We start from the raw sequence: 18,879 nt of genomic DNA on the forward strand, positions 1-18,879 counted from the left end.
AGTGTGTTGGGTTGATCTGGAAGTACCAACCCATTGGCTCTACCTGCGTTCCTGCCTGGGAATCAACATAGTCTGTATAGTCCAAGGTGTTAGGCAAAAATGCTTCAGCTACTATTATTTCCTACGGGTAGATTTCATGTTCGATCTCCAGTCATACAAATCAAACAGCAATGGAGGGAGCTTGTTTGACCCATTGACCCCATCTCTTTGAAGAGTTATCCCATTAGTCTCACATATTGCTTTCTCTCCTTAATCCTGCAAATGTTTCCTTTTCAAGTGTTAATCTGATTAAGGAGAATCCAGTAGAATTTCGAAATGAGTGAACTGTTCAATCTGGAACTCCAGTTTGCACCAGTACCATCATTTTCATTTTTTTCGGGATTTTGCATCTACTTACCCTCTGGATCTGCGTTCATTTCTCCTTCAGGCAACAGATTCCAACTGCCAACAATTTGCTGCAAAAAATGCTTCTCCTTAACGTTTTCCCTCCTGATCCCTAATTATCTAATAGCTAATTATCTTAAATCTGTGGTCTCTGCTTACCCAATCGTCCTGCCACTGGAAATTGTTTAATTCTAATCTACTCATTCAAAACCCTTCATCATTGTGACCCCCTACTTAATCTGCCCTTAACCTTCCCTGCTGTAAAAAGTAAACCTCATAAAACTAAATCTGTTTGAATTCTTTTCTTGATTAAGATGCTGATTCAGTGTCAATGCCAACAACTGTGTCATCTTAATAATATATGTTTTCCTTGCTCACAATGCAAGGGCCCTGATGTTTATTTAAGGGTTTTACAGGTTTAAGCAACCTCTTTCATCATGTTAGTGAAGGCTGGATTAGTATAGTGTCTGAATGTTTAATGTCTTCAGACATCAGCATTTCCTCACTGCTCCCTTTCACGACCCCTGTTATCCTTTTTTTTGGTTGCCAGGCCGAAGGTCAGCCTGCAGCTTTCTCCTCATCCTGGCTGTTTGCTGCGTGGGCTCAAGAGATGAAGGCCTCAAAGTGTGTCAGCATTGTCAGGAGAGTCGAGTAAACTGAATGGAATCGAGGTCATTGGGTACACCATGGAGGAAGTTGAGCTTTTGATTTGAAGTGTGTGAGGAAAGAAGTTTAACTACGGCATCTATCTGCAAAATAATGGTGCCAAAGTTCACAGAGATAGACAATGTAGGTGCCCTTTCACATTATTCTGGCAGGACATGTCTGGTAGAATAACATGTTGTTTAGATAAACAGCCCTGGTATTAAAAGTACTGGATTCTGAACTCCACATCAAGAGAAACATTTCTCAGACAATTCATGTACTTCTGGATCAGTGTGTCAAGTGTGAGGTCCTTAAAAACTCTTATGGGTAAAGGGGATTGCAAAGTGAGTGCCAATTTGTGTGTGTGTGTGTGTGTGCGTGTATCTGTTTATAAAATCTGGACTTCTACAGTAGCTTTTTTGATCTTAGGATGTCTCAAATTGCATTACATCCAATGAAGTCTGGCTGCTGTTGCAGTTCAGATGCTTATCTGTTCCTGTGTGTGAGTGTACTTACAATATAAAGTATGTGTGTGAGCGCAATTTGTGTTGTATATTTTTGTAGCTTTGATCTTCATCTTTACTTCCAAGCCTGGAAATCAGATAGTGGTGAAGCAAAAAAGTTGATTTGTCATTTCGTGAGGTTTGTCCAGACTGGCAGAGACAGTAGAGGTTTCAGTTTGACTCAGTTTAACACTCTCTCCCACTGAGTCAGAACCTTCTAATGTCAAGCCCCACTCTTAGACTTCAGTGTTTGACCTTGGCTGGCATTTCAATACTGCACTGAGGGTGATGCATGTGTAATTGATCACTTCAGGGTCTTTCTGTTTCAGAAACGTATAAGATCCATGTTTGAGGAATGCCAGGAGGTTCTCTTAATTCCTGCTTTCTTTCCCCAATCCCAAGCCATTATGCGCAGATTAAATGGTCACTTAACTTGCTTGCTTCTTTTGGGGTCTGTAACAAATCAGTTGCAACATTTACCTGCATTAGAGACTGCACGCCTAGGAGTAATTCATTTCCTGTAATTTGCATCCAGATATCCTGAGAATGTGTATGGTGCTCTACAAGTGTAAGGTTCTCCTCTCATTTTTTTTTAATCTACCAAAGCTGGCATAAAGAATGGATTCCATTTTCAGCAATTGTTGTTAGCTGTGCAATATGGGTGGTACTGTTTTCTTTGATAATGAAGGCTATGGGTTCAAACTCTGCACGAGAAACACAAGCACAAAGTCCAGACTAACAGTGTCAGTACTGAGGGAGTGTTGTCAAGTGAGACAGAGAGGTTATGCATCAGTGATTACCCCTTCTGGAGGACAGTGTACACAGTACAGGTGGTCCCCAAATTATGAATGCTCATACTTACAAACAAGATTCCACATTATTATTAATTTTATGGATCTGACATGAATGTTTCCTCGTATTTACAAATTGTTATTTTATATTTTGCTGTATTGATTTCTGACTGATATACAATTTGACTTATGAACATACTCAGGAATGGAACCCCTTCGTAACCTGGGGACTGCTTTACTTAAAGAAGGATGTTAATGTGTTGGAAGCAGTTCAGATAAGGCGCACTAGACGAATAACACCACCTCCCCATTCCAGTTATGAGGGAAGGTTGCACAGGCTAGGCTTGTACCTGCTGAATTTAAATGAGTAAATGGAAACTTGATTGAAACATAAAATCCTGACAGATCTGGATAGAGTAGATGCGGAAATGATATTTCCTTTTACAGGAATCTCTGAAACTTTGGGTCACTGTTTATAAATCACTGCCAATTTAAAACAGAGATTAGACAACTTATGAGTTTTTGGAACTCTGTCTCTGAAAAAGGCAGGATGCAGTGCAGGTAGAAGCAGAGCCTTTGACTATTTTTGAAGGCAAAGGCAAATTAACTCTTGTTAAGCAAGCCGGTGAAAAGTTATTAGGGATAGCCAGCAATGTGGATTTGAGGTTACAACCAGATCAGCCATGGTGGAGCAGGCTTGAGGGGCTGAATAACGTAGTCCTACTTCTGGGTTGTATGTTTGTAATGTAAAGGAGGACTCAGTGTGCTCTCCAAGGTGGGAGATCTATCTTGAAGAAGAGCAGGGGTGTTCTGGCAAATACTTATTCCTCAGCCAGCATTACACAAACAAAAATGATTCTTTGAGCAATACTATATTGGCGTTTGTGGGAGTTTGCACAAATTGGCCGCTGCCTTTTACAACAGTGATTACACTTCAAAAGTGGCTTATTGGCTACAAAGTGCAGTGGGATGTTGAAAGGCATGATGTAAACGAAAGTCTTTACTTCTCCTTATGCCATGAGTCAGACTTCTAATTGCCAGGGCACAGGGAACCAGCACTCTGCCTCTGTGAGGAGTCGCAGTGCGGTATCAGACAGATTTGGAAGCTCACAGGTCTGTACTGGTTGTTTCCATTGGCTGTGTTGTACCTGGATTATGTAGTGGGATGTTCAGCCAGGGTTCACGCTCGGAAGGTTATTAATTGATCTTGCATGGAAAAGTGTGTTTGTGATAATGTGGTGAGCAAATTGCGCAGTGGGTCCCAGTCTTAAAGGGGAAACCACTGTTTATCCCTGCTCTGCGTGTTCAGACACAGCAATGCTGTGCTGGGACCTCCACGGAGCAGGTTAATATCCAGATCTAAGTAGGTAACACAATTGGATGGGGTCAAGTCATTTTCCTGTTCAAACTACACACCCCTCCCACACCACATGCTATTTCAGCCTGGTAAGGGGAATTAGAACATAGAACATAGAAAAATACAGCGCAGTACAGGCCCTTTGGCCCTCGATGTTGCGCCGATCCAAGCCCGCCTAACCCTCATTAGCCCACTATCCTCCATATACCTATCCAATGCCCATTTAAATGCCCATAAAGAGGGAGAGTCCACCACTGCTACTAGCAGGGCATTCCATGAACTCACGACTCGCTGAGTAAAGAATCTACCCCTAACATCTGTCCTATAGCTACCACCCCTTAATTTAAAGCTATGCCCCCTCATAATAACTGACTCCATACATGGAAAAAGGTTCTCACGGTCAACCCTATCTAAACCCCTAATCATCTTGTACACCTCTATCAAGTCACCCCTAAACCTTTATAAAAATGACAAACAGCAATGTCCCAAAACAGATCCTTGTGGAACACTGCTAGTAACTGCACTCCAAGATGAACCTTTACCATCAACTACTACCCTCTGTCTTCTTCCAGCCAGCCAATTCCTAATCCAAACCTCCAACTCACCCTCAATGCCCTCACCCTCATTCTGACAATTAGTGTCAGAATGAATTATTCTTCTGCTGCTCATAGCATTTCCAACTTGTCTGAGGCACTGGGAGTTGCAGGAGCATTGTGGAATCTTACAGAAAAAGAACGAAGCCATTCGGCCTTTATGACAGAGCTGATCAATTCGTCCCTTGCTCTTTCCATCAACAGCAACTTGCATTGATGTAATGCCTTTAAAAATGTAAACCACTCCGAGACCATTCACAGAAGTACTATGAACCAACATTTGAGACTTAACAAAATACAATGACAATAGTTCAGGTGGTGAAAAGCTTGATCAAAGAGTTGGGTTATAGAGAGTGACTTAAGAGAAGAGAGAGAGACAGAGAGAGGTGGAACAGTTTAGAAAGGAATTCCAGGCCCTAACGCCCTGGTATTTGAAGGCACATGGTGGAGCCAGAAGGGAATCAATGTGACGTAGTGTAATGCTATTGGACTAGTAATCCAGAGACCCAGACTACTGTTAGTTCATAAATGTCCTTTAGAGAAGGAAATCTGCCAGCTAGAATGACCCCCCAACTTCAATTTGCTCACCATTTCAAAAATCCACTGTACTCCCATATTGACATTTCTTCTGTTTTCCAATGAAGTTCAGCGCAAGCTTGGAGGAAAGCTTTGTTTTCTGCGTGGGCACCTTACAACCTCCAGAACTCAATGTTGAATTTAACAATTTCATAATCTCTGGCCCCCCCATTTTAACTATAACCCCACCCCTGCCACAGCCATGTCTTGTTTGCATATTGTTAGCTTTTATTCTCATTAGAGTGGACCCAGTTTCTCACTTTCACAGCAAACATTTACACATATTTTACATTCCTCTCCTTTATTACCAATATTGCTCCCTTTGCTATTTGCTCTGGGCACCCACACCATCTGCTGGATCCATGGTCAGCCCTACACGTGACTCCAGACACAACAACAATGTGGTTGACTCTTGACTTCTGAAATAGTCTGGCAAGCCACTCAGTTCAAGGACAACGAGGAATGGGTGACAAGTGCTGCCTCTGCCCATGATGCCCATATCCCATGAAAGAATAAAGTAATATTAAAGTCAGGGATTCCCAAGAGACCAGAACTGGAGTTGTGCAGCCACCTTGGAAGGTTTTTGGAGCTGGAGGAGATAACAGAAGTAGCGGGAGGCAAGGATAAGGAGAAATTTAAGGATAAGGATAAGAATTTTAAAACTGAGATGTTGCTTAACTGAAAACCACAGTGAATCAGCAAGCACAGGAGTGATGTGTGAACTGGACCTGACACGAGCTGGAATATGGGCAGTTGAAGTTTTGATGAGCTCAGGTCAACATTGTGGGAGCCTTCAGTCTTCCCAAAATTTAACTGGACACCATTTCTGCTCATTGGTACTGACAATTGGATAGGCAGTCTAATTATTCAGAAAGTAGAAGAGCCAAGAGAGGTTGCTATATGGTAGGCCTGAGTCATCAAAGTGTATGCTAAAACTGATGCCATGTTTTCAGATGATGGCTGAGCTGCGGGTAGATGAGAATCAGAAGGGGCGTGGATTGGAGGCCTGAGGAATTGGGAGAGAATCCATTGAGGATATTACTTTGCCAACAGTTACACAGATACGAATGGAATGAGGCAAATGCAGCCCACCCCACTTCCCCATTCCCTCCCCCCAGGTAGATGATCGGTGAAACACTCAAGAAGAATCGTATGGATGGCCATGTCCAAGGCTGCAGACAGATTGAGAAGGATAAGGTGGAACAAATTAGTGAGACAATTCGTTCATTGAGATGTCACTTCTGACTCTGATGAATGACCTTCACTTCCCACAGCCTCACAAATGTTCATTTTTGAGTATTTATCCAAATTCCATTTGAAAGCCACTCTTGAATCTGCTTATGCTGCCCTTTTAGGCAGCGCATTTCAGGACAAAGCAACTTGCTCTGTCAAAAAAAGAGGTCTTCTCATATTCTCCCATAGTCTTTTTGGTAATTAATTTGAATCACCCACATGATCTGCTAGCTGGTGGCTGACCTAGCTGCACGTAGGAAAAATTTCTTTCTAAATATGTCCAGTCTCAAATCTCTTCAGGATTTTAAACATATGATATATCTCCTTTTCACCCTCCCTGTCCAAGATTTAACAACAGCTGTGGGAGGACCTTACTCCTGTGTGAATCTCCAACTTCAGTGTAAGTGAACAAAAATACAGGCCTTACTTTTGCATTATATGTTGGTTACTGAGGTGGGGGAGTCGGGGTGGGGGGGAGAGGGGTCGGTGGGAGGAGAAGAGGAGTGGTTACCTTAATTGGCTCAATCACTGGCATGTGAATCAGATTAATACCAAAAGAACAGGCTCCGATCCCTGGTCCAGCCAAGGTAAACTTAGGACCTACCACCTCCCTCTACCTGTAGAAAAATAGGGCCCGCCGCTTGATCATGGTTTAAAGAGTGATCACCAAAGTCTCAGCCTTTGGGCATAGAACTCAAGAAAAAAATGGGCTTGCTAATTCTCCAGGCTCAAAGAGTTAAGTATTAAATGTGTAGGTTAGGTGGATTAGCTGTGGGAAATGCAGGGATAGGGTGGGGTGACAGCTCTGGGTAGGATGCTGTTTGGGGGGGTCAGTGTGGATTCAATGGGCCAAATGGCTGCTTCTATGTAGGGATTCTATGTAATTTGTATGACTTTTCTTTGAGTGCATTTTGGCTACCAGTCATAAAATACTAAACTTGGGGAAAAATATCCTGTTTTGCTTGGGTGGGCTGTTTGGAGGTGAGAAGTCAGTTGGGCAGCACAGTGGCTCAGTGGTTAGCATTGCTGCCTCACAGCGCCAGGGTCCCAGGTTCGATTCCAGCTGTGGACGACTGTGTGGAGTTTGCACATTCTCCCCATGTCTGCGTGGGTTTCCTCTGGGTGTTCCGGTTTCCTCCCACAGTCCAAAGATGTGCAAGTCAGGTGAATTGGCCATGCTAAATTGTCCATAGTTGTTAGGTGCATCAGTCAGAGGGGGGTGGGTTTCTCCTCGGAGAGTCGGTGTGGACTTGTTGGGCCGAAGGGCCTGTTTCCGCACTGTAGGGAATCTAATCTAAAAACTTGTAGGGTTGGCAACCCTAGTCTTGCGTTGTAAATTACCATTAATAGTTTCCATGCAGCCGGATGTTGATTTAAGCTAAAAGAGGCCCCGAAAGCTTTTTTGTCACCTAGTCATTTTGTAATGTTTGACCATAGGAGTCAAATCTTAGCAGAAGCATAAACAATTTGCCAAGAAAAATCTTGCATGAACCACAGTCACTGCTTTGATCAGGATGTCTGTCGACTGCCAATAAAAACAGCCATTTTGCAGTTCTCTGGCCTGCAGCTCACTTTTGGCGTTTGTTTTCACATAACATTAAATGCTGACAACAGTGATTAGAATTCTAATGTGGTGCTGGAGTCTCCCAAAAATATTTAACAGTGGACCGATCACATTGATTATATCCAACAATTGTAAAATGTTGTTTTTTACCCCTCCCATTTCAGCCAATTTGCGAATCATGTCAGAAGCTCTTCGCTGTATGTGCTGAAAACATTTAGAACCAGGTTCCACAGTGGTTAGCTATGGCCTAATCGGTGTCCCTCTCAATGTGAGCCAACAGAATGGATTTAAGGCCCAGTCCCGACCATTGAGCCCAAACTCCAGATCACATTCCAGAGGACTGTCAAGAAAGCACTGCACTACTTCCAAGAGGCATTGTCTCTTGGATGAATTGTTAAACTGAGGACTGGTCTGTCCTCATGTTATCGCCTTTTTGTTTGCGGGATATCACAATGTACAGATTGGCAGCTGTAATTCCACAGTGAGTACAGAAGTACATCACCATCATTGACTTTGGGTGTCCTGAAAAATGCAAATCATCCTCCTTCATAAGAATAAAGGAAGACCAGGAGAGAATGAAGCATAAGTTGTGCAACACCCATCTCTGTACTTTTTTAAACTTGCATGTTTTCAGCCACTGTTTATATTTTTCAGTAACCATTCATCTTCAAAATGTGGAACTGTCTGGCTGTCCTGCTGATGTTTTACTCGGCAGTGGTTTCCGATTCCCATTTTGATTTGTCGCTGCCATGTCCAAATGAATATTAAAAAAACTAAAATCATTTTTCTATGAAAATGGCTGATTGCTCTTTGATGGTATCTTAGCTTCCAAATGCAAATGATCATCACAGTGTTGTGATGAGAAAATCCTTACACAGTGTTGATTCTTTCAGAAGGATCAAGTAAATAATTTAAAAATTCATTTTTAAAGAGAAAATTAATTTATTCGAAATGAAAGATTTTTTTTTCTCAGTTTCCACCTTTAAAGTAAGAATAGCAGTAGCAGTTTCAGCTATCGAGTTTTGTAAATGTCATCAATCAGAAAATCATTCCATGGATGCATGAAGTTAACTTCACCTCCTGGTTCTGGGGAAGAGTCACTGAAGACAATTAACTCTGTTTTCTCGCAACAGATGCTGCCAGACCTCCTGAACTCTGGCAATCTCTGTTTTGTTTTTTTAACAAGGCTGTATTAGCTCCCACAGACATTTGTTGTGTTCTGCCATTAAGATTCCCACATACACACCCCCAGCATCTTATCTTTGGCTATGGTTGTGCTCCAGTCAATAACCACTTACTGCCTGAGCCGCGTTATGACATGCCATGACTTGTGTCAGTTTTCTGGCTTTCAGCTTTCAAATAAAGTTTATAAAGTCATGAGGGGCTTGGATAGGGTGAACAGCCAAGGTCTTTTCCCCAAGGTATGGGAGTTCAAAACTAGAGGGCATAGGTTTAAGAGGGACCCAGGGGCAATTTTGTCACGCAGAGGGTGGTGTGTAAATGCAATGAACTGCCAGAGGAAGTGGTAGAGGCAGGTACAATTACAACATTTAAAATGAATTTGGACAGATGCATAACAGGAAAGTTTTCGAGGGAAATGGGCCAATGCGGGCAAATGGGATTAGTTTAGTTTGGGAAACCTGGGAAACATACCTTTCATTTTTTTTTCTAGGCAGGTTCAAATGGATCTTCACCTTGTCTGCAAGTCAGCAACCTAATTGGGGGTTTCAACAGTAACAGTCCCTATTCTTGCCCCAAGGTGATTGCTCAGAAAATCAGAACATCGCTGAACCACGCACGTGAATGTAGATACCTGCTCTTAAGATCTCCAGAATAAAAAAAAGAGGTGCTGGATGTCTGAAACAAAAACAAATAGGTGGTAAAGCTCAGTAGGTCTAGCAGCACCTCTGGAGAGAAAACTGAATGTTTTGGGTCCAGGGACTCTTCTTCAGAACAAGTCTTAAGATCTCTGCATAGCTACTGAACTTGGAAACTTTAATGTTCACCTCTACAAATGGCAATGTCCTTTTATCATCACTGTAAGAAAATGGACCACAGAAAGAGATTATTTCAGCCTTTGTGCCTGTTTCAGCTCTCTGAAATAGATGGCAAGTTCATTCCACTTCTCAGTTGGCACTCCCTACACCAGCATACTCTCTTCCTTCACTAATATTTACCAAATTTCATTTTGAAAGTTATTAAGTCTGCTTACTTTTGGACAACACTTTTCTGCTCATCGCAACTTGAGGGCTGGCATGGTGGCTCAGTGGTTAGCCCTGCTGCCTCTCAGTGCCAGAGACCAAGGTTTGATTCCAGCCTCGAGCAGCTGTTTGTATGGAGTTTGCACATCCTCCCTGTGTCTGTGTGGGTTTCCTCCGGATGCTCCGGTTTCCTCCCACAGTCCAATGATGTGCACATTATGTGGGTTGGCCAGGCTAAATTACCCAGAGTGTCCAGGGTTATGCAGGCTAGGTGGGTTAGCCACAGGAAATGCAGGGTTATAGGATAAGGGAGGAGTAGGTCTGGGCAGAGATACTCTTTGGAGTGTTGGTGTGGACTTGATGGACTGAGTGGCCTGCTTCCAACTGTGGGGATTCTATGATTTCTAACTCATAAAAAACAAATTCCTCAAAGCTCTATCCTCTCCCCCCAGTGAAAACAGATATTCCCCAATTTATTCTATTAAATGTCTGCATAATTTTGAACTCCTCTATTGAATCTCCTCTCTGGCTTTTCTGCTGTAAGGAGAAGAACACTCACTTCACATTAGTTCTGGAAACATTGCCTTTCCTCGTTTAATTAAATCCCAGGCATTCAAGGGGGATTGGTTTGTTTTGCTCTGAAGCCATTATTTAAGTGATTGATGTGACCGCTGGTGAATTCATGAGGCAATAAATGCTTCCAAGATTCTGATTAAACATTGAGTCTATTGGCAGAGGCATTAATGAGCACACTGGAGCTATCTTTGCTGCATGAATGTTGCTGTCTGCATTAGAGCTGTTGTATCCTTTGTGACTTTATTGTGTGATTTTGCAGCATATTTCATGCTCTGTTTTATAACTTAGTAATATCTGTGATTGATGGACTTAATTTCTTTTTAAGTGAGGATTGTGTCAGCTGACCAACAACAACCTGTCTTTATGTAGCACTTTTAATGTAAAATAAATGTTCCAAAGTGCTTTACGAGTCTTATGAAATAGACCGGACACTGAGCCACATTGGTAATACAAGGTCGGATGACCAAACACTTTGCCAAAGAAGTAGGTTTTGAAAAGTGTTTTAAAGGAAGAAATTAAGGTGGAGAAGCAAAAACGTTTGAAAGAAGGAATTTCTTGAAAGCTAAAAGTACAGCCACCAATGCTGGTGTGAGAAAAATCAGAAATACCTTAAAGTGCTGGATTTTGAACAGCGCCGAGATCACAGGATGGAAGTTGAGAGGCCACAGAGTGAGATTTGAAATCAAAGATGACAACGTTAAAACCAAGGTATTATTTAAATGGGAACCAAAGAGTGAGGACACAGCAGATTGATGAACAGGGATCTTGGTACTAGACCCAGGTAGCAGGGTTTTGAATAATTTCAGATGAGAGAGCATAGAATGCTGGAGGCGAGCAACACGAGGAAGATCCCATTTGAATCCTGAGGACAGAACATTTCCTGGGTCTCTGGATTACAATTCTGTGACAATACCACTAAAGCTATCACCTCCCCAACACCAGAAGAGGAAAATAATTGTCTTTTATTTGAAACACGCAACATGTTAGCTCTAGTATGTATATGATTTTATTGAAATTTTTTAATTGTCTCCTCGAGGACTGAAATGTGCAATCAAAAACTGGATCTTTGTAACGCTAATTCTCTGTCCTGTAAGCAATGGGGACATCAGCACAGTAAAATCACTACTGTCACAATGAAAACGATTGCTGCTACAAAAATAAAGAGCCTGCATTTAGGTAGTGCCTTTAGGTAGTGCTAAAAGCGCTTTTCAGGCATATAAGTGTGGTCACTGTTGCAAAGTGGAAATCATAATGACCTATTAGAGTACAGCAAGATCCCACAAAGAGCAATAACAACTGATATTGCACCTTCAACATATTTAAATATCCAAAGACACTTCACAGGAGTGCTAGCCAGCTAAATTTAACAAAAAGAGATAGAGTATAAGGACAGATGGCCAAACGTTTGGTCAAAGCTGCATGTTTAAGGGAGCATCTTAAAGGAGGACAGAGAAACAGACAGATATAGGGAGGGAATTGTAGACCTAAAGGCTGAGGCAGCTGAAGGCACAGCTGCCAATGACACTGAGTGAAGCGTGATAAACAATCAGATGATGTTTTGTGGTGATCTTTATTGAGCGACTGATATTGATTGATTGATTTATTGTCATGTGTACCAAAGTACAGTGAAAAGCTTTGTTTATGAGCAGTACAGGCAGATCATAGTAAGCAAGGATATACAGATCAAAAAGACTTAGGCAGAGGCAAACAGGTTACATTGTACAGGTAGTGCACTAGGCGAGATCAACGTTAGCAATATCAGCATTATTTGAGGCTAGAGAGTCCATTCCTCAATCTAAGCTGGGAAGAAGCTGTTCCTGAACCTGCTGGTGCGTGCATTCAGGCTTCTGTTTATTATGCCTTATGGAAGAGGTTGTAGATGATCATTACTGGGGTGTGACTGGTCTTTGATGATGTTGGCAGCCTTTCTGCAGCAGCGAGCAATGTAATTGGGGTCCGTGGATGGAAGATTGACTTCCGTGATTGTCTGGGCTGTGCACGCCACCTTCTGTAATTTCTTACGGTCCTGGGCAGAGCAATTGCCATACCAGGCTGTTATGCACCCAGACAGTATGCTTTCTGTGGGGCATCTGTAGAAGTTGGTGAGGGTCTTTATGGACATGCCAAATTTTCTGAACCACCAGAAGAAGAAGAAGAGGTGATATTATGCCTTCTTGACCATCACACCTACATGGGCAGTCCAGGCTCTTGGTTATCATCACTCCGAGGAACTTGACGCTCTCCACCTCTCAACCTCAGCTCTATGGATGTAGGTGGAGGTGTGTTCTCCTCCTTTCTTTCTGAAGTCAATAATCAGTTCTTTAGTTTTGCTGACATTGAAAGAGAGGTTGTTCTCATTGCACTACATCACAAGTCCTCTATTTCCCTCCTGTATTTTGACTCATCGTTGTTAGATATCAGTCCTACTACGGTGATGTCATCAGCGAACCTTTGGATGACGTTCGTTCAGAATTTGGCAACATGGTCGTGAGTGTACAGAGAGTACAGTAGGGGGCTGAGGATGCCTCTTTGTGGAATTCCAGTGTTGAGTGTTATTGTGGAGGAGGTACAGTTACCTATCGTCACTGATTCTGGTCTGTGGGTCAGAAAGCTGAGGATCCATTTGCAGAGGGTGGAGACCAAGGTCACCAAGTTTTAAGATCAGTGGGGATGATCAGAATACTGAGGAGAATTCCTCAGGTCTTTTCCAAATAACGTGGGATCTTTCATGTCCTCCTGAGACATAAGACAGGGTCCAAGTTTAATGACTTATCTGAAAGATGACACCTCTGAACAGTGCCACACTTTCTCTTTCTGCCACTGGAATCTCAGCCAAGATTTTGTGCTGATCTGGGACTTGGCCCAACAATTGGCTGACCATTAGAGGCCACTGGTACCAACTGAGCCACAACTGATACTGTGGCCTTTACGACAGAGTTGGAGAAAGTTTTATTGAATGTTGGATCTGAACGTAGAAATATTAAATGATGTATGACACGTGATGAATGAAACATGACATTCTATTTCAGACAGACTTCCTGGATCTTTGATGGGTTGATCTTAATTTGGGAGGATGTTTCCCAAAATTCTTAATACCTTGGCTTTTTGTTTTGCCTGTTTTTGTTGACTTTCTGTCAGGGACCAGTCAGGTTGACTCTGAAGTGGCTAGCAAGTTACCCTGTTTAAGAAGCAGACTGCCACCACCTCCTCAAGGCATCTGAGGATGGAATCTAACAGCAAGACTGAGTTGCACCTTGACTTACATTATCCCTTCTGTAGATCAGGGCAGCCGAATTGACTCGGAGCTTCTCACCGTTTCTCCACCTGGAGTTATCGAGTTCAGCACAGCACTTCATTGTTATCATATGGCAATGCATTAGCTGGGATGCTGCAATGTCCCCATCAACTCACATTGATTCTCAATAAACACGTTGATTTACTGACGGTGAATCAATGGACTCCATTTTTGGATGGGTGATCTCCTCCCTTCTGTTTCCACTCTGACCTGCAAAAGGAATGTCCCAATCAACTTGAAGGCTCAACCGAGCGATTTCGACAATTTACGTATTTGTCAGTTTCTGTTCCATGGAAATCTAAACATGAGGAGAAAATGATAGGTTGCTTTTTAGAGTAGGAGTGGTATTTGTGATTGACAAAGGGAAGGGAGGCTGGAGTGGTGATTCACAGTCTCTAAGGGTAATAAATATGAAAACAATGATTAGAATATTTTAATATTCTTGACTTCAATCATCCATACATGTAATTATCCCAAGATGTTCAAACTCTTTATTTTGGGAAATGCCAGTAGATTTGCAATATCTGTAGTAATTCTTAGTATATTTTGAGTGTCTTAGTACGTTGTTACAATATCCACATCTCTTCCTGGCAGCCAAAATACCTTTCTCTTCAATATGAAGCCAGCAGTGGTACCATGTGACTCATTCTCAGCTTAGTTTCTGGACATGGCTTTGTTTCTGCTTCTATTGCAAGAAGTGACATTGACTTTCATCCAACTTTAGGCTTTACAATGGTGCAGATTTTTCAATGGGCTGTTTGGAAGTTTGTGCAGTAAACTGGATAAGTACTTTTATGTGTGACCAATTGGGTTTATTTTTTATTCATTCACGGAATGAGGGCATCACTGGCTAGCCCAGCACTTATTATCCGTCCCTAATTGCCCAGAGGGCATTTAAGAGTCAACCATATTGCCAGTCACATGTAGGCCAGACCAGATAATGATGCCAGTTTCCTTGCCTAAAAGACATTAATGAACCAGGTTGATTTTTCCGACAATCAGCGATGGTCGTTACTAGACTCTTACTTCCAGATATTTATTGAATCCAAATTCCACCATCTGCCATGGCAGGATTCAAACCTGGGTCTCCAGAACATTACCTGGATTAACAGTCCAGCAATAATACCATGAGGCCATTGCCAGTGAATCAGTTTGCATTTCATTATGCAACAGCATTGGCTGTTTATTTTCATAAGAAATTTGATGCAATCTCAGCTACACAGAATTCCAGCCATGATATTAACACTTATTCTATCATGACTCAAACTTTTGCATCCTGAAGTGGAAATAATTCAAGAGTACTTAAAAGCTAAATGGCTTATTTCCTGTTTTAAGATCTTTAGTTAACTTGATTCTATGTCATGTTCAATAAAACGGATTCATTCAGTGCTCTCCAATACACTAGACATGCGGCTAATTGGTTATGACTATTTGCATTTTTGATCAGTAAATGAAAACTGACTAATAGACAACATTGTTGGCTATGTAATCACACAGACATTTTTTTATGTATAAAGCACCTTTAATGCAATAAAATATTCCAAGGTGCTTCTTGCATGCATTATGAAGCACTGGAGTCAGAGGAGTTCTTAGGACATGTAACTAGACAAAGTTGTAGGTTTTAAGTCAAAATCTTAAAAGAGGAAAAGGAAAAGGAACAGAACAGTTTAGCGAGTAAATTCCAAAGATTAGAGCCACTAGAGATTAAAATCAGGAATACTTAAGATGTCAAAGTTGAAGGAGTGTCTACATTTTAGATGTAGTGTCGAGAAAGATTACAGAGATGAGTAAGGGTGACGCCATGGAAGAATTTGAAAATAGTGATGAGGGTTTTGAAATGATGCATTGATTAAATGGGAGCCATTATAGGGTTTGTGGGTATGGGAGTGAGTGAACTCTTTGAGTTAGTAGGTTTTTGTGTGAGTTAGAAATGGGCTGTTGCATTCCAGATAGCCTCAGGTTTCTGAAGAACATGAGAGGCCCATTAGGAGAGTATTATAAAATCTAGAGATTATAAAGGCCGAGTTGAGGATTTCAGCAGTAGATGAGCTGAGGCAGGAGTGACATAGAGCAAGCAAGTGAACTTCAATCCTTTTGTGCACTTGTTGGTAAAAAATGGTGGTATGAAACAAAATGTGTGAACAGAGACATCAGATGTCAGTACTCTTATAATGTGGGGGTGCTAGAGAAGCTAGGATTGACTTCCTTGGAGCAAAAAAGACTAAAGAGATATAGAGTAGATTGAGAGTAAATATTTTCCAATGGAATGAGGATTAGTAACCAGAGAATGCACATAATTGAAAGAAGAGCCAGGGATGGGAGCGATGAGAATTTATTTCCATGCAGCAAATTGGTCTGATCAGAAATGCACTTCATGAAAAGGTGGTGGTAATAGTAGATTCAATTACAGCTTTCAAAAGGGAATTGGATAAAGTGTTGGCTATTGAGCAAGAGCAGGAGACAGGGGCTGTCTCAAAGAGCTGGCAGAGGCATGATGGGCCCAATGGCTTCCTTCTGTACCACAAGATTCTATCTCTATAAAACAGACGAGCAACATTTATATTATGCTATATGTGGTTCAACTCAGCAGCCAGCCCTTAATCCTGATGATCAATTCCCATTTGCACAGCTCCCTTTGATCATTTTTATTGTCCGTGAAAGGCGAAGGGACCTGTCGTGTATTTACTTGCCAAAGGGAATTGATCTAATAAAAACCGTCCCTTAATCCATTGGTTCAGTTTAAGGATAGCCCCATTGCTTGTAGCAAAGGCTTGGAGTTTCAAAGTAATTTACAGCTATATTTTTCTCTCTTGTTATTACGACAGACGACAACATTGAGCTGACAGTGAAGAGCCACGATTTACTGCCGAGTCCCCAGCGAGTCACTGACCCAGATAAATCAGGCTCAGCAAAAAATGCTTCATTTTATGGGTGAGATACTCCACTGAAAAGTATTACATTTCCTCAAACGTTAGCCAACTGCATCAATTGTACACCAAAAGAGATCTGAGCTCCCAGGATATCGAACTCATAATAAAAAGAGAGATTTATGTACATTGTATTTTGATAGAGAAGGATGGTAAATGAATTTCTGAATCCTTATCTCTCCTCAACAGTGCAGCAACTTCATCCAGTAATTTACTGAACCGTGCAAAGTATGAACGTCCCAAACCCCATCCCCTGCCTATGCTGAGTAAACCGATTTCATCAGCAGGGTTTATATTTCAAGACAACGTGCCTTTCTATATGGAGTCTTTAATATAGTAAACATCCCAAGATTCTCTACAACAGCAAGCACAACTTGACCCTAAGCCTCGCTCTTATTAGGGCAGGTGACCTAAAGCTTGGCCGATGAATTATGTTTAAAGGAGCACCTTAAAAAGTACAGGAGAGATGTAAGGAGGTTTAAAGAGGGCCTCTCAGAATTCAGTGCCTAGGCAGCTGGTGGAGCAAAGGAGACTGAGAGTGCACAGAATGCCAAGATTAGAGATCGTTTAGGGTTTTGTGTGCAAGAAGCTGGCAGCAATGGGTAGACATGCGACCATGGAGGAATTTGACAATAAGGGCGAGAATTTAAAATTCAAGGTTCATGTGAGTCAGTTCAGATGATATGATTTTGGGTGAATAGACTTGGTGTAAGTTACAGAAGGCTATTGGTACTTATTTGGTGAACACTGAGCGGGACAAGGATTTCAATAAGGGTGCCAACAGCATGTGAACCAAGCAACAGGCAGAAGTGGTTAATATTACAGCATTGGAAATAATCAGTCTTAATGGGTATCTGGTCAAACCTGGATCAAATAGGATATCAAGGTTGTGAACTGCCTGGTTCAGCCTCAGACAGTCTTGATTTTATTCACTCATAGGACATGGGCATTGGAGGCTGGGACAGCATTTATTGCCTGTCCCGGGTTGCCTTTGAGAAGGTAGTAATGGACTGTCTTCTTCAACCACTGTAGGTAGACCTACAATACCAACATGGAAGTAATTCCTGCATTTTGGCCCAGTGGTAGTCAAGGAGCTATCTTTCCAAGTCACCATTGTAAGGGAGATGGATGGACTGCCATGGATAGAGAATGATGTTCATGGCAGGGATTGAAGAGAATGGTTTTCATGTTTCCATCTTTAATCAGAGGAAATTTATGATGATTAAGTGTGGGCAGGTAGTGCAGGAGTTCCATGTGACCATCCCCTTCTCAAATAGATATACCATGTTGCAAACTGTTGAGGGGGAATGGCTTTCCAGAGGAAAGGCGCAACTGCCAGGCTTGTGGCACCACAGTTGGCTCTGTTGCACAGCAGGAGAGGGAAAAGATGAGGAGAGCTTTACTGATAGGGGACTCGATTGTAAGGGGAACTGACAGGCAGTTCTGTGGCAGCATAGAAACTGTTGAATGGTATGTTGCCAGGGTTGGAGATGTCTCAGAGCAGTTGCAGGGCATTTTGAAGGTGGAAGGTGAACAGCCAGCAATTCTGGTACATATCAGTACTAATGACTTGGGTAAGTAAGGAAATTGGTTTTGCAATAGGAATTTAGAGAGTTAGGTAGTGGATTAAAGAAGAAAACTGTGTGCGAGGAGATGCATTTTGGGAGGTCTAATAAGGGAAGGATTTACACCATAAATGTAAGTCCCTAGGGAGTACTGAGGAAGAGGGAAAATCCATGGATCCCTGAAGGTGTCAGCACAGGTAGACAGGGTGGTGAAGAAGGCATACTAGTTGACTGCCTTCATTAACTGGCACATAGAATATAGGAGCAAGGAAGTCTTGTTACAACTTTATAAAACGTTGGTTAGGCCACAGGTGGAACACTGTGTGCAATTCTGGTCGCCACGCTATTGGAAAGACATGATTGTACTGCAGAGAATGCAGAGCAGTTCACCAGGATGTTGCTTGGGATGGAAAGTCTCAGTTGTGAGGAGAGATTGGACAGGGTGGCTTGTTTTCCTTGGAGCAGAAGAAGGCTGGTGGGGGGGGGGGGGGGGTGGTGCATCTGATTAATGTCTACAAAATGATGAGATGCATAGACAGAGTAAATTGTGAGAATTTTCTCCCCATGCCAAACGCGTCTAAGACCAGGGGACATATGTTTAAGGTGAGGACCAAATCGTGAAAATAAATTTTCACTCAGAGAGTGGCAGAATATGAAACAAGCTGCCTG

The 18,879-nt window shown here is 42.1% G+C and overlaps 1 long non-coding RNA gene across 1 annotated transcript in view; it reads left to right on the forward strand.

Moving 5' to 3' along the window:
- Positions 1-1,287: 1,287 nt before the first annotated feature.
- LOC140481910 (uncharacterized) overlaps positions 1,288-18,879 on the forward strand; it is a 31,442-nt gene continuing 13,850 nt past the window's right edge. The window contains exons 1-2 of the long non-coding RNA XR_011961633.1: positions 1,288-1,373; positions 16,544-16,649. This is a non-coding gene — a long non-coding RNA (uncharacterized lncRNA). The remainder of the gene's footprint in view (positions 1,374-16,543; positions 16,650-18,879) is intronic.

This window comes from Chiloscyllium punctatum, chromosome 10, assembly GCF_047496795.1.
Source record: "Chiloscyllium punctatum isolate Juve2018m chromosome 10, sChiPun1.3, whole genome shotgun sequence".
Classification (NCBI taxonomy): domain Eukaryota; kingdom Metazoa; phylum Chordata; class Chondrichthyes; order Orectolobiformes; family Hemiscylliidae; genus Chiloscyllium; species Chiloscyllium punctatum.